The following is a 16,151-nucleotide window of genomic DNA, read 5'->3' on the forward strand; positions in this document are numbered from 1 at the left end:
GTCTCTGCTTCTAACAGTCTTCCAAAAGCACTAATGAAAATGTAATTTTACCAAGAGCAATGGCAGAATGCCCATGGACCGAGCAGAAATTATGACTCTTATTTATTTATTTATTGTAAAGAATTTCCTGCAGACTAGTGACTTTGTGTATTTCGCTAGTCATGTAAGAAATAGACTTAAACCAATTATTAAAATTCATAAAATACTGAGATAAAATTCCTAATACGTTTACAATTAGGTGACATGGATTTTTTACAGTTCATTTACTATTTGCAAATGGTTCTTTGCAACATTAGTTACATTCTTGAAATTCTATGCTAAAACATATGTTTTTATGTACCTGGTTCATGTTATGTTTTCTACAAAATCATCACCAGCTCTTTTGTTATTCACTATTTGGTCCTGACTAGGTGTGGGTGTTCTTGAGTTTTGTTTGCTTTTTTATGTATCCCTGACCTTGACTATTCAGGAACTTGTAGTACTTCATTTTATTAATAAGCACTGATGTGTCAAAGAGTGTTTTCAATTAGAGCATGGTGTGAAAATCAAGCTTTCTGAAAGTCTAAAATCCATATTTATTCCCTTCTTTTATTTCATTTTTAGCTTCTGTCCTCTAAACTTACACCTTTCTCCAGATTCTTTCTCTGTAGGGTAAATTGCATGTTTCCCATCTCTTAGCTGTGGCAATGTAAAACTGAAAGCATAGACTTAACTGAATTCTGAAGTTTCAGAAACAAGAAGAGGAATAGAATGAATCTCAAATGGACTGTGGAAAAATAAAGCCCTTTTGATATGGAGGAGCCTACATTTTTGAATGCTGCTGTCTTGGGGTGATGTTCAGTGAAACTGGCACCATTGCACAGTAGTATATTCAGGAGCTGGAAAGACCTCGAGGGTAGCAACCAAGATTAAGGCTTTTACTGGAAATGTTAGAAGTAAAATGACTTCTGTACTCAGTGCTACCTTTTGGTATAATGGACAGGATGGGGTATTAAATTTTGTATGCCCTGAAATCACAATATTTTTATATTTTCTCCAGCAGCTAAGGGATTTTAAAAAGGTGTTGTTTATGGTTGGTTGGGGGTTTTTTTCTTTGTTTGTTTTTTTCTGGGAGTTTCTGGTTACTTTTGTGGAGTTTGTTTGTTTTGGGTTTTTGTTTGTTTAGGGTTTTGTTTGGGTTTGTTTGTTTAGAGTTTAGTTTGGATTTTTTCTGGGTTTTTTTTTTCTTTTTTTCTGAGACAAACTGTGTGTGAAAGCTTGTAAAATATCTATGTAAGATTTCTGCAGTGTTCACAATTAATGGGCATGGTTTGAAGATTTGTTACTTGGAGTTACTTTTTAAGATTTGTTACTTGTTACTTGGAGTGGGTTTTGTCAATGTTAGGCATGTTGCTGAAATTCTAGTGTGATCCACAGGTATTTAAAAAGGAAAAATTGAAAATAAGTAGCACAAATTTTTCTGGGTAGCTTCATTACAAATCTCTGATTTGTGTAAAAATAAGCAAGCTTTTTTTTACAACATTATGAATTTAAGATGTACAGATTTTCCATGCTGCAAAGTGTGGGGTTTTGGCTGTGAAAAACTGAAGGATATCAAAATGTGTTATCAAAAATGTCCATTTTTGTTTTCCAATTCAAAACTGCATGATTTAATTTAGGCAATACAGAAGAGAGATAAGAATGTTAAATTGAGCTAGCTGAATATTGTCAGGAGTTGTGAAAGGCATAGAAAGTAAGTGAAGAACATAATTGAAGACAAACACAAAACAAGGTGGAAAATATTGCATACTAGAGTCTTCTGAATTTTTTATTCCAGGTACCAAAAACTTGCTAGTTCTAAGTGCTGAAGTGACTTAAGTTCTGTCCTGGAAATTTCCAGTTAAGACAGTTTTGACTCTTGTCTTTCAACTTGCATCTTTCAACTCAGGGATATGAATTTGGTTGCCATAATTCATTTAATCATAGTTTTTTTTTAAATTTAATCATTAGATTGTCACCAAAATATATCCTCAAGGGAATTAAAGATTATAAAAAGGTCAAACCAAAGTGGTCAGGACTTAGTTTAGAAATCTATATTTACTATTTCAGTTGGCATGAAACTTCACAGGCTAAGATGGTGAGTTTGGATGTTTATTTTTAAATTTTTTTCCCAGTCTCTAATTTTCAGAGGTATTTCTCTTTCAAGCAGGTTTTACTTCTAAGTTTTCTCAAGCTTTTTGGCAGGTACGGTGCTGTGTGTGCTTGGCAATTCGGTATTCATATTTCAGTATCCCATATTCTGTCCAAGGTGGTGAGGAATAAAATGAGTACTTTTTTAATGATCTACAGGATTATGAGCGATTAAATTCTGTCAGATTCAATACATAATATAGAAAATATTAATATAGCAAATATATCTTGGAGTTACCTTAGTGGAGTGGGCATGAGGTGGGGGAGGAGAGGAGTGTTGCTGCTCCAAAACTGAGTCGGAAGCTGTCAACTTCAACCAAATTAAAAAATGTGTGCCAGCCTTAAGTTGGCACGCTTGAGTTCACTTCACTCCAGTCAATGAGGCACCTTAGCGCAGTAAGCACAATAGAGACAAAGAGATGCCTTGCAACTGACAGAGAGAGAAAAGAGTCCTTTGAGATGAAATGTTAACATAAGAAGTGAAAATGGTTTGTGGTAGTCTCAAGCTGGTTCTTTTGGGTTCACTTTCCTATAGTTACTGAACTATAGTGCTGTACCTTAACAGAGGAGTCTCAATAAAATTAGAAAGATACCCTAAAAAGGACAGAAGACGAGAGAGAGTAAAAGAGAGTGAGAGAGATGGAGAGTTCTTTTGATAAGGAGCTTAACAAAAGTGGGAAAAATGGTTTATGTGAATGTTAGTTTTCATGGCAGACTCAAGCTGACACTTGGGCTTCCTTTATTACAGCCAGTAAGCTACTTTAGCAAACAAAGGCGAATGGAGAGAAGGATGGCTGGAAACAACAGAGAAAGGGAGAGAAAAAGAAACCTCTTTGACAGCATCTGAAACAACATGAAATCTCTGCCTCTGTGTTCCCATTTTTGAAACGTTTTTTGTGAGGCAGGGAGAAACACAAATAGTGGAATCTTTGTGAAGATACTTCATAGATAATGAAACAATGCTGAGATTTTAAATTTACTTAAGCAACATAGCAGCATAATTGGGCAAGGGCTATGAATTCCTTTCTTACCTCTCTAAAAACATTTTTTTCAGCATGCTGCTTTCAGAAATTAATAAATAATATCCAATCTAGGAAATTCCACGGTAGTGTTAAATTCATTTAAAATCCTCTTTATGTATAAAAATGCGTGGAAAAAAACCAGTAACTAGAATAGAGAATTTTTTAATATGGTTCTCAGTAGTGCTGAAAACTAAATGGATACTGCCTTATATTTGCATCGGGTAGCTGATGAGTGAGTCTACCTTTCTAAACAGGTAGAAGGTGGTTCTTTTTTCTGCATTTAATCCAGTCCTTTGATTTTAGTTATTCAATTTAGTCTAATACTTCAAATTTTAGATATTGCAGTTGCAACCTTTTAGTTCTCATTCTCATTGGAAAGGAAATACTTTTGATTAGCTTCCACAAATTAAAGCTTTGCAAGGTAAATATGAGAGTAGAGGAGATTTCAAGCCTTTTGTACCTGTTAGGTAAACACATGAGGTAAACTAAACCATACCCATCAAAACTGTAATTAAAATACCCATGAAAATTGGCATATTTTGAACATCATCTATTCACCGTGAAATGGGCCATTAGATATCTGGCTGACAAATGTTTTCCTTCTGAACCGAATGTGCACTGCTCGTACGTCATCTGCAAATTCTGTAGAGGCACGCTTTGGAAAGGAAGTCACCGTTGCAAATTATTCTTGCCTTCCATTAGGCAAATTGTCAACTTTGTAGAATCAATAGAAGATTCTTTATAATAATAAAATTGGTATGTAGCCATGAGCAAAAGCAATGGGAAAGCCAAGGATGGAACTTAATTAGAAAACAGAACTTGCTTTTAACAATATTGGATATAATGAAGATGCAATGCTAAGCAAGCAACATTGAAGACTTCAATGTTTTCATAATTTTGTAATGTAAAATCCATGGCACTCCAACCTTACTTGTTTTTTTAATGAAATTTCTGTATGTAGAGGAAAATTACTTTTCATAGCTAAATGTTAATCTGTTAAACAAGATGATTAAGTTTATAGAAGTATTCTATACTGACATTATACAATTCAGTACTGTAGTCTGCAATAAATGAATTAACAAGCACAGTATTTTCAGATAGATAGGAGAATAGGAAAAAAGACTGAGAAAAAATTTATCTTTTTTTCATCAATTGGTCACTTGAGCCTTATGCTCTTTGATATTGCATGATTGTTCACTGAAGTCATGTGATACTTTTTTCTGCTCTGTAATGAACTAGTTTGAAATGTTTGAACATTAGTTTAACAAGCAACAAATTCCATTATTTAGGAGGATAAATTTAATTCACAGTAAGAGTCATGAAACTTTTGCAATTCAAAATTTTTCATTAATAGCCTTCTGTAAATCAAATATTAAAAAACAGCCTGGAAGTTACTAGAAAATTTATGATATTGCCAATTCTTATTGGAAAAGTATATGCTATTTTTATTAATATTCAATGAAAACTTGCTTTTGTCCCTGACATTGGCATTTAAGTCACTTGTTCAGATGGGTCTTTAAAAGCTTCTATTAAAGGCTGGAGATAGCTGAGGGTTGAGTTCTATGTTTAGATTATAGCCAAGAATTACAATAACATTGTATCTGGAATCTACAGAAGATGATGTTTTGTGTATCTGCAACCTGGCCAATATTAACACGGAGAGCATGTGGACAAAAATTGGTGAAGCAGACAGCATTTCTTTCAGCAGGGAAAGTGTGTTCTTGTGTTTCAGATTAACAGTCGTTCTTTGGGTTTTAAAGATGACTGTGATGTTTACCCAGAGCTGCCATATATATCCACAGGGCTAGGCAGCAGCACTTGTGACCAGTCTTCTCTTGTTTGTTTTGTTACTAATCCCTTAAATTTTGACAACACTCTGCACTGACTTTTTATCAGCTCATTAGGTGCTGAAAAATGGAACCATTTAACTTGTGCTGGATGAAGAAATGAGAGTGGGAACTATACGACTATTCAAAAAATAAAAGAATAGAACCAAAAAGGAGAAAATTGGAGAACAGTGAAACAAAAGAATAGGAGATAAAAAGAGACTAGAGAAGGAAAGCAAAAAGCTGGTTATTGCAAGATAAAGATAAATCCTTTAATCAAGCCTAGAAATACTGTTCCTGCATTTTGGAGTTTCATAAATTCTTCTATACATTTTTATTTATACTCATTTTGACTTGATGAATTACTCAATCTCCTAATTTAGGCTATTTGAGAGAGGAGATCCAAAGCAATCAAGTTATTAACTACCTGTAATATGAAAACAATCAATTTTAATTGGTAGTGGTAAAAACAGGTGGCAAGAGTAAAATTTTAGCATTAAATTAAAATATTTTTTTCTGCTTTGCTAATATGGTGGTTTGTGTGTAAGAGAGACAGACTGACATCCATCTGCTTGGACTACAGAGACTAATGTGAACAAACATGCAGCATACTAAATGGTCACCTCAAGAACCAGCACTTCTGTTTAGCATTATTGTGTGCCATCCAGTTTAGTAAGCTATGGAAAGACAGATCCCCAGACAGTTCATGTAAATTATGTTAATGATTACTGTCCACTCTCTGTCAAGACTAGTACTGACGGTGCTACTTTTGCATCATGAAATCAATTCTTCCTTTGCTTTTGGTCTCTTTGTAAGGAGCCTTAAGGTGAAACCACATCAGAAAGCAGCCTCTCCCTCTCAGTCCTCTGTATATTTTGAGTGATGATTGTTTCTGATGTGAAGCCTCTAGATCTTCAAATTAGATTTGCTGTCAATATGTCCTTTTCCAAGAAAGCGATTGTGCTTGTCAAAGACACAGTTTTAATGTCTTGGTGAAATTGATAAAATTCCAGGGGTTTAAGGTACCTTCTCCTCGCTGTTTTGATTTTCATTTTATGATCAACCATACCTTTCAAGAGAAAGTATGTTGAGTTACTGTTGATGCATACATTAGGCTGGGTGTGATGCTTAGAAAACAACTTTTCTCCTACTTGTAAAGAAGGAAAGAGAGGACTATGGATAGCATTCAGGAGTGGTATAACTAAAAGACCCATTTTTGTTTCACCTAATACCAGCATAATGGAGAGGGACTGTCTGGTAACCCGGGTCTGCTGCATGAGAGTTCGTTTTTGGCTAGGATATAATCAAGCTGTCTTATGTATGCAGTTGCTTGTCTGTGTCTGTATCATGCTACTGTATAATGTCCAACCTGAATTAATACAGCTGGAGCAGATGCTAAATTACTGTATCTAAATCACTTGTGTCCTATTTTACACTTCACTTCATGATCTGTGTGAGGCTCTGTGAACATTTGATATTCATTTTAGAGTCTCACCATATGCCCTCACATTTATAGGCTATAAATCCATAATCAACTACTCTGTTGATATTGGCATTACTTCTCTCAGCTGCATATGTGAAAAAACACATTTGGAAATAACCTTTATGACTAAGTGTGCTGACATGAATTACTACTAAAGAGTCTGAAATGTTTTGTGTAACACTCTACCAATGAGCAGAAAAAAGAAAATAGGTGGCTAATCAAAGTTATCAGATATTTACTATAAACTCCAGTGAGAGTCCCATGCCCATGCACTCTATTCACAGGGTTTGAAACAAAATCTCCAAATGTGTGTCCAAAACTCTTTATCACTGCATAACATCCAGTAGGAAAAAGAATTATTAAAAAACCCTTTCAGTATTGTCTTTCTTTTAAGAAAGGGTCCCTTTGTCTGTGGTAGAAAGCAAGAAACTGTTATTTTCTATGAGTTCCCTTCCCACTGGATAGTCAAACACCCTACCCTTATCTATTCTTTATTCTGCAGTTCTTTGATAAACAACTCTTCTTCCCTTCTTGTTTTCTTGTGTCAAAAGTAAAATGTTTGTTAAAACACAAGTTTCAATTCTCTGTCCCCCTCCTCCTCCATTAAACACACAATATGTCATTTCAGATTATTGGATATTCTCCATAAAGATTTTTTTCTTCATTATGAGCAATCATTGCAATGAAATGGGGAGTTTATGCCTCTCTGAGCAGACCTCTGTAAATAACACTTTAGACAGCAGGCAGTTACCCCAATTTTCAGTTGTTTTTAGGCTGCAGCTTCCTTTTACAGTTTAGTGCTATGTGCTTTCTACAGTGGTCACCCAAAGTGAGTTTTGTATTGTAGGGTAGTACTAAGGCACAGTATAAACTTGAAAAGAATTGCTTTGCCTCTTTGTTTCTCAGAATGTTCCAGAAAATGTTTTAATACTGGCAACCTCTCTGAAGTACTGTCAGGACTAATAGAGTGCAGAAAAATGCAATTTATGTATATAAGGTAGATCATATTATGCATCAAAGGCCTCTTCTTGAAGGAGCACGTAATTAAAATTTACTTAAATGAGTAGCTTTGCTGGTTCCAGTAAATTATAGTATTGGTGCATGGAAATATCCAGCTGCATATGATCAAGCTTTTTGAGACACCACTTTTTGCATGAATTCTTTCTTCCTCTGTCTCTTTAAGAAATTGTATCTTCATTGACTTACAGCTGACTGTATTGGATTCACAAAATAGTCTTTCACTTCTCTCTGGGTATATGCTGTATCATGAATTGTCTCCTTAGAGACAGCAGGCCACCTCATTATGGTTACAATAGACAAATTCCTAAGCATGTGGTCTGCTTTTATGGCCTTGACTTGTACATCTTTTACCTCAGAGACTTGCCACTCATGTTGACACAGATTCGTTGTGTGTGATGAAGTGATAAAATCAAAGAAGAGGACACATGTGCTTCTCTAGCTTTCAGAAAGACTTTATTATTTATTGTTTATTGTTGCAAGTTAAATCTACTCAACAATTTTCTGCAAAGGTACATTTACTTTTTGGATTTGTTTTATTCTGCCTGCAGCTTAGAAGTGGCTCTTAATGCATACTGTATGTGTTAGCTTTGTAAAAGTTCCTCTGGAAAATAGAGTGAATAGAAATGTATATGTCTTGGCAAGAACAATACCCAGGGGGTGGGGATGAAGCATTAAATAGGCAATTTTAGAAAAATAAGCAACCTGAATGCCAAGCATTCCTGTGTTATTCCTATTATATTTCTCCCCCCCCCCTCCCCAAATACATTGCTATTTAAAAGGATAGGGAGACCCAAAAAATGACTTTCATTTAATTTTAATTACAGTTTTAAAACCTACCCGTAACCAGAAAAATTTTACTATGTTAGGGGCTGAAGAAGGAGAACACGTTTTCTGAGGAAGCTGAAGGTCAATGGTACTCATAATTCCAGGCAGCTGAGAATAGTACACAGCAGCTGGATTTGTCAATCCTGAAGGTAAATTTATTGTAAATAAAATCTGGGGTAGGCTGAATTATAGAAACTATTCTACAGGCAGGCAAAGTATGGCCATAGAGAATTTTGCCAACCAACTTTTCATACAACTGAAGCTCAGTTACATGTAAGTTAAGATTTGAAAAGAACTTTTATGGAAAATGTGTTTTTAAAAAAAATTAAATATTACACCAGTATTTTTAGGATAAGAAATACTATGCTATTACAAGTATTTGTAGGATCAAGTATCTCAGTCCATAGTTTTTTTGTTTTACATGTTGCTTGAGTAATTTCCTCTGGTTTCTGACCTAGGAAACCAGGGGACAAGTTATTTGGAAGTATTTATAATCAACCTACGTTGCTGAGAGTGTCACTGATTTTGTGAAACAAGAGTAGCTGTTAAAACTTTGTTATTTACAAATTTTTTCAAGTTTTTTATAGAATGAGGACACTCAACAGCTGTAGATTGTTGGACTTTTCTTGAGTGTGCTCGTAGTTTAACAGAAAGAGTGGCCTTAGACAAATTACCTGTCTTTTTCTAGCTTCTCACATATAGCTCAACTCAGTCCATATGATCTGCAGAGTCCATTGAATTATTATTTGATGAAAGACTGAAAAGAAATGGAAAAATCTGATTTAAGTGATTTTTGAGAATCTGAATCTGACAGACCATAGTGTAGATGGCTGGCTGGTGTATTTAGAAGGTTTTGTTGATAAACACACATGTGATTATAATTAAAATAGTCTCATAAAATTGTCTGGAAATAAGTGTAAGGGTGAAGAACAGGTTCAAACTTGGAATCAGGAAGACAAAAGAAATTTAAAAAATTGAGAGACAGGATTAAGAAATTCAAACTTGCTGGAAGACTGACCTCTGCCTTGGTTCAGGGCATCTGACCACTGGATTTTAAGATAGTGTGATACGACAGTGTTATGCCTGACTTCGCTCTGCCTTAGGACATGCACTGCATCTTGTTTTTATCATCTTTGATTAACCAGTGATTTCACAGTTGAGGACCTTGCTGAGGTACAAACAGACAACTGCAATGCCTTGTTTTGCCACGGGCTGAATATGGTGGGGTCTCAGAAACAGTAGCTGAGGCAGCTCGCAGGACTGTGATGCAGGACATGACTACATGAGAGAACAGCACGGGCTGGTGCTTAGAAAACTGCATTTGTCATCTCCTTTAGTAGATTTTTTTTTTTAATATATTTAAAATTAATCTTACTCTAAAGGCTCTTCTTTCCTGCCTACTGATCACATATAATTCATCAGGATCTTTACAGTGAAAAGGTCAGTAATAAGATTCCCATTCAGAGGAATGGATCAGAAGCGAAACCCAGGATCTAAGGTGCTTGTTTCAGCAAACAGCATGCAATCACTGAATGAGCCCAGACTGTTCTTGTTCTCTGGTAAGACACTGCCATCAGAAGCTTTTCTCCCACTCTATGAAAAGATTATGCAGAGATTTTAAAATAATTTAATTTAAAAATATTAATTGTCTAAGTTTTTTGGCAGTAGATAAGTCCTGCTGAAGAAAGGGTAGATATAGGTTAGGAGACAAATTAATAGTCTAATGAATTAATTAACACTAATCACATTGTTTGGTTCTTTTTTTTTTATTTGCGTCATCTTAGAGAATATGTAGGTTTTTACAGCACCAAGCTGTAAAAGCTTACTAGCTTTTAACTTGCTGTAGATGGCCCTGCTGAATCTAGTGAGACTATCTGGCAGCATGTGAAGTTAGGCATGTGCATACATCGTTTGCGAAGTCAAGACATATTTTTAAATTAGTAACTAGAATACAGAGGCTGTGGTTCTTGATGGTGACCCCCTGTGCTGTACTCCAGTAAAAGAAGTTACTTTGTCTATGAATTTCTAATAAGTTCTGAGAATAGAAATCCTGAGGTGCTCAAATCCAACACACTATGAATTTCAGGGCTTGCAAAATAAGGCAAAACATTTCTTAAGCAAGTCACCCCTCACCACCCCCATCCCTCAGCTGTGTGAAACATTTGAAAAGGAATATGTGCACGCTGTTTACAGTCTGTGCTCTCAGACTGTAAGAGGGATGTGGTTATTCTCCATTGATTAATTTAATTATCTACAGAATTACAAAATATTAGAATACAAATGTCTTGTTTTATGCTTGTCAAGCACCGTGAGGATTTGGCGGGGCAGGGAACCCACAAAAGCAAAACCCGAATCAACACTAAAATGGAACTAACCCTATTCTCAGCATTGCATGCCTTGGCTCTTCAATGTTCTGCAGCATTATCCAATGCTTTTAGAATTATTTACTTATCAATCTATTTTGAAATGGCATTGTTTTTTGGTTGGGTTTTTTTTCATTGTCTCTAGCAACAGTTTTATTTGAATACTCATGTTTACTTACTGAAGTGCATTTCACTTGGAATGGAAATGCAAAACATTAGTGCAGGCTTTGTGAAATTTACCACTTCTCTGATATGTGAAAAGTACTTGAGATAAGGACATCTTTTCAATCGTTGTAGGCAGGAGCAGGGATGTGGGGGGAACCCATAAGCTCTTCAAACAAATATAGCCTGGTTGTTTGTCGGTGTTGTCTATATGTAACAGCCTCATTGATTCTGTGTGCTTTTTGTTAGAGATTAATTCTACTAATTTGTTCAAAGATAATATAGTATTTGTAGCTGTGCTAAATTTTTTTTTTTCACTCTGCAGCTTTTTTTTTTGTCAGTAAACAAGAATAAAAAACTAACATACAAGGGCGCTAAGCTATGAAGGGCTGTGCAAAACTAGAACAGGTACAAAATTTTAGGTTTTTACTTCATCAAAACATTATTTAGCTAAATCACTTGATCTTTCCTCCATTGGGAGTTTGGTACAATCATACTCTGATTTTTTAATATCTCTGTTGTAGAAATTAGCCAGGCCCTAAATCACTACATTTTGTTTAAACGGTAAACGGAAATGGCATTTAAAATCTACAAAGCATTAAAACTGCTAACAGATTACTTACATCATTGGCTTATAACCTTTTTGATTTGTTGATCCCCAAGTACTTTTCAGCAGAGGAATGTATCTCTGTGCAGCAAAAGTTAACTTACTGCAGTAGGCTTCCGTTTCGCACCAGGGTCATGTGAACCCAAAGAGTCTGCAGACCACATGTTGAAAACTATTGATCTACATTATTTATATATGACTTGTTCACTGCTGATGTGTTCCTGCTTTTGAGATGACTCAGTAAGACCATGCAATAGTTTTCAGGAAGGAACTGGGAGAAGAAAGTGTAACCCTTAAAAGGGGAGGTTTAGATCGATAAAATGTTTCCACAATTCAGGAATTAGACCTTCTTAGGTCTAATGGCTTCTTAGTAATGATACAATCTCCAAAAATTAAGAATGGATGTCTGTTTTATACATGATATGCTACAATATTTTGTTGCCATTATGGAATCACTGCAGCTGGACAAATTGGTTCAATGCTTATTTAAAAGAATGGGAATTCTGTTGCTTGGTGGCTGCCAGACAGTGGATTCTTCATGCACTAAACTGTTTTAAAGATATTTAGGTTTTGTCTTCCAGCTGACTAGAAAGGTCATGCCAGGCAAGTGTCACACATAGTTCTACTTTGTGCCTTCATTGAATTCTAACACACTAAGTTATGGATTTGATCTTGAGATAAACAAAGCACTTCCCTGCCCCTTAAATTGAAAGCATAGGTTTTGGGGATAAGATCCATTCCTTTATTGTGCTCAACAGCAAACAAGCTGAAATTCAACAGCAGCATAACATTCTAGGTTCTGTTTGCCAGCTGTTAAAATGATTCTTAGCTTCTCAAAATTTCTACTACACAACAGGCTGACATCATGCTGAAGATGTGAGTTGTGGTTATACTGCTAATATTTAACACATGAGATGCTTCTCATAACGGTGAATATTTAGAGCTGAAGGTGTATTGAGCAAGGGCAGGTACAGAGCCTGGTGCTGTTGTGTGCAGCTGGTGAGGTGCTTACACCTCCCGGGGTGAGTTGGCTTCACTGGTGAGCAGTTATACAGCAAGCAGGTGACCTGGAGGTCTTTGACAACTTCATCATTTCTTAAGTAGTCAAATAAAGGAAATATTTCCAAACATTTCAATTTTAATGTCAGGCACTGGGATGTTAAAAGAACACTTTTCTCTTCCTGATAGTCATGTGAGCAAGCAGCTAATTCTCTGCTGAGTTTCTACACTAGTAAGAATTTCTTTCCTTAGTAATGTATGAGATGGAGTTTCACGTGATAATGAAGCTGTTGTTTTTCTCAAGTGTTTTGCTTCTTGGGCTATTCTTATGCTCACACTTTCTAGTGTGCCATGTTGTGACATGAAATTTTTTAAAATGTTCAGCAAACCCTTTTTTTTTGCTTTGTTCTTTGATCACTTCCTATCAACTGAATTTTTTTGTACTGCCTTCAGAACATAATAAAAAAGACTAATTTTGAGGCTTAATGGCTTTATTATGGAAGGGGTATGTATAAGTAAAATGATATATCTTACATATTTTTAAGTATTATTTATGTTAACAGAAGTTTTTGTATAAAATGAAGGTATTTGTCCTAGAAAAGATCAGATGATTTTTCATAACCATAGCACATTTATGGAAAATAGTTTTTTAAAATATTGAATTTCTATGTTTTATTAATATATCACATAAGCTTCTCTGGGCATCTTGTTGCATAAGCTGCCTGTCTGTAGGCCACACTCTCTAACAGAAGTGTCTGTATAAGCAGTCGTTCTGAAATGCTGATTCTGTTATTTGATTTGGGATTAAACAGTCTGTTGCAAGCCATCTGTTTCCCTATGCATGTGTCCTTGAAAGGTTAGATTTCCACAGATATTGCCCCATAACTTTAGCCAGTGCTTGAAAGATCAGAATTAGGTGAGACATATGCCACTGAAATTATCTGTCTTATCCTAGAGGACTGGCTGTTTTTTGACATCAGTGCCCATGTTGGAGAAAAGTTTACTCTCTCTTATTGCTGCTGATTTAGAACCCTGCTGCTTTTGGCCAAATGCCATGAGACTTAGGAGCACATCCTTTGAGGGTATTTGAACAGTTGATACTCAGTGAGTGAAAAGTTCCATCAGCTTTCTAAGCTGCAGCTCTCCTCCGGAACCCATTCCTCCCATAGATGCATCATTCATGTCTAACTCAAACTGCTGCTGCTACTCAAGCAGCATCACTGTGACTGTTAGGGCCAGGAGATTGGTGTGGGTTCAGAGATTCTTTAAAGACTTAAAGAAGTCTTACATAAGATTGTACCTTGCTATTGTGCAATGTTGTTGATTTTCATATTTTGGTTTGGTTTTATTTTTTCCCTTTTATATTCTTTTTTGTGTGCCCGGTCATGCATCAGCCTGTGAGTGCTAGATATGTGTGTGATGCACATGACTACTAAGAGACAAGTGCCATGGTAGTGATCTAGCCCTGTCAGTTTGATTTAGTTGTTAAAACGAGCTCAGGCTGGAGAGCAGGTGTTTGAAGGCACTGTGGGAGTCAGCATGTGAGGAGCTGCCTCTGGACACTCTTTACACAGGTATAATTCTTGTGGTTACTTAAACTTGGTATTCTTAAGATGTAATTTTGTTATAAGCCATACAGGGCCTTACAGTTCTGTACTAGCCCTCTAAAAGCTATCTAGAAAGCCACTCACAAAATGCCTCTTCTAGATCATAAGTACTCGTTATTTCAGCTCAGCCAGAAACCAATTCAGGCTTTCTCCACCTTTGGTATTCCAGAGGCATAAGGTTTTCAGGGCTGGTTGCATACCATAGTCTGTAAAATTTTGTTATGCTTTGACACATTTAATAGATAATTGGTTTGTAGTGCAGAGTTCAGCGGTGTTTTTCAGCCGACATGATAGGCAGTCTTGTGCAGAATTATTTATTTTTGCTCTTGAATGTGTTTGTTTCAAGTCCTGCTTGAGATCCTAATTTCTGAAAGTTCTGGAAGGTATGGATTCACAATATAGGGTATTGGTGAACAGATAAGTCCAACTGAACCTTATGTCATTTTTTGGTGGAATATTTTTTGTTCTTCAATGTTAGACTGGTGTTGAAATACTTTTGCTTTTACTCAACAGTCTGACTACAGAACTACTGATGTTTCTATACTTCTGGCAGGAAACTTGCCACCTCAGGCATTACACACATGGTGAATCTGAATTAGTACACACAAACCAGATGATTGGTCAAGTTAACATTTGCAAAGTGCCCTGTTTATTTGCACAAATATAGCTTTTATGTGTGCAAAACTGATGTGTTTGCAATTTTGTGGGCTGTATTAAGGCAAGCTTGCTCTAAATGTATCCCCTAAAATTTAGTTTTTGATTAAAAATACTTACTAGGCAATCCTCCTGATAGAGTTTCCAAATTTACATTTCCAGGTGAAAAGGAGGCTTTAAAACCTTTAAAAGCAGCCATGGAAACAGAAGCTGCACAGAGCTAGGCAGTGACATAGGGCATTACATCTAAGAGGCACATTTAAGGGGGAGCTTGTCAAGAGCAGAAAATGATGCTTGCTCTCTCTCCTACTGCAGAATACCGGACTGCTGTCATGATCCATTACCAGAAATATTGGGATATGAGAAAAATGAGAAATTTTCATGGAAAATAAAAATCTACCTTTTTTTTCCCTGCCTTCCTTTTAGGAAGTATTGAGCAACACCTGTAAGCAGTAATTTCACTTTTGAATAATCAGTGAAAGAGTATTGAAATGTTAGTGAAATCCAAGATAATTATTTTAAATAATATGCAACAAAAAACAATTATATTTGTAACATAACATATGAAATACATTTTGAATTATGCAATCCTAGGTATTAGTAATTCCTGTTTATATAATACCTGGGTGTAAATAAGCCTGTTTGCAGATATTGGGATACAATTCAGTAAAATCAAATGAAAATTTTGCACTGTTGACTTGCAGAAAATGATTGCTCTTGTTTATGTCTGCTAAGTCTCTATTTAAAAATTTAGCATTTCTGTAAATATCTGATTTTGGTATCCATAGATGTTTCTAATCCTTGATGAAGTACTATATTAATTGTATAATGAGTAATAGAGGTGGAAATGAGCTTTTCCATTTTTTGAGGGATGCATAATTTTTTCACTTTTACAGAATTCCATTGCAAGTACCATTTCTGAGCTGGGTGGAGTTGGCTTTCCTGTTAGTTAAAATTGCAAGAAGGCATTCTATTAGTCATCATACTTTTTTCTCAGGCTCTATAGGGTCTTGAATGCAGTGTGATGCTGTTTCCTTCGTATGTCACAACATTGGGGTTAAAATGTACATAATTTGCAGTAACTTAGCTAATAGATATCCCCAACAATATTTTACATGAGGCAGTTAAATTGTGTAGTGTACAGACTTAAAGAAATAGTAAAAATCTAATTTTGGAGATTCCTAAATTTTCCCTGAAAATTCTACATTTAGGTAGAGTTTGAGAACAAAAGGAGCTGCTTTTCTCCACCTTTTAAACTTCCATGATGCTGTATAACAAAGGACTTGTTCTAAAAAAACAATGTCCTGCCTGCAGGAACATGAGGGAACCTTGTGTCATAATGATAGTTTTATTCTTTTTCTCTGAATGCACATTCCCAATTGAAGCCACATAAAACATATCCTGCATAGTTGAG

This window comes from Sturnus vulgaris, chromosome 7 (genome assembly GCF_052056855.1).
Source record: "Sturnus vulgaris isolate bStuVul1 chromosome 7, bStuVul1.hap1, whole genome shotgun sequence".
Taxonomy (NCBI): domain Eukaryota; kingdom Metazoa; phylum Chordata; class Aves; order Passeriformes; family Sturnidae; genus Sturnus; species Sturnus vulgaris.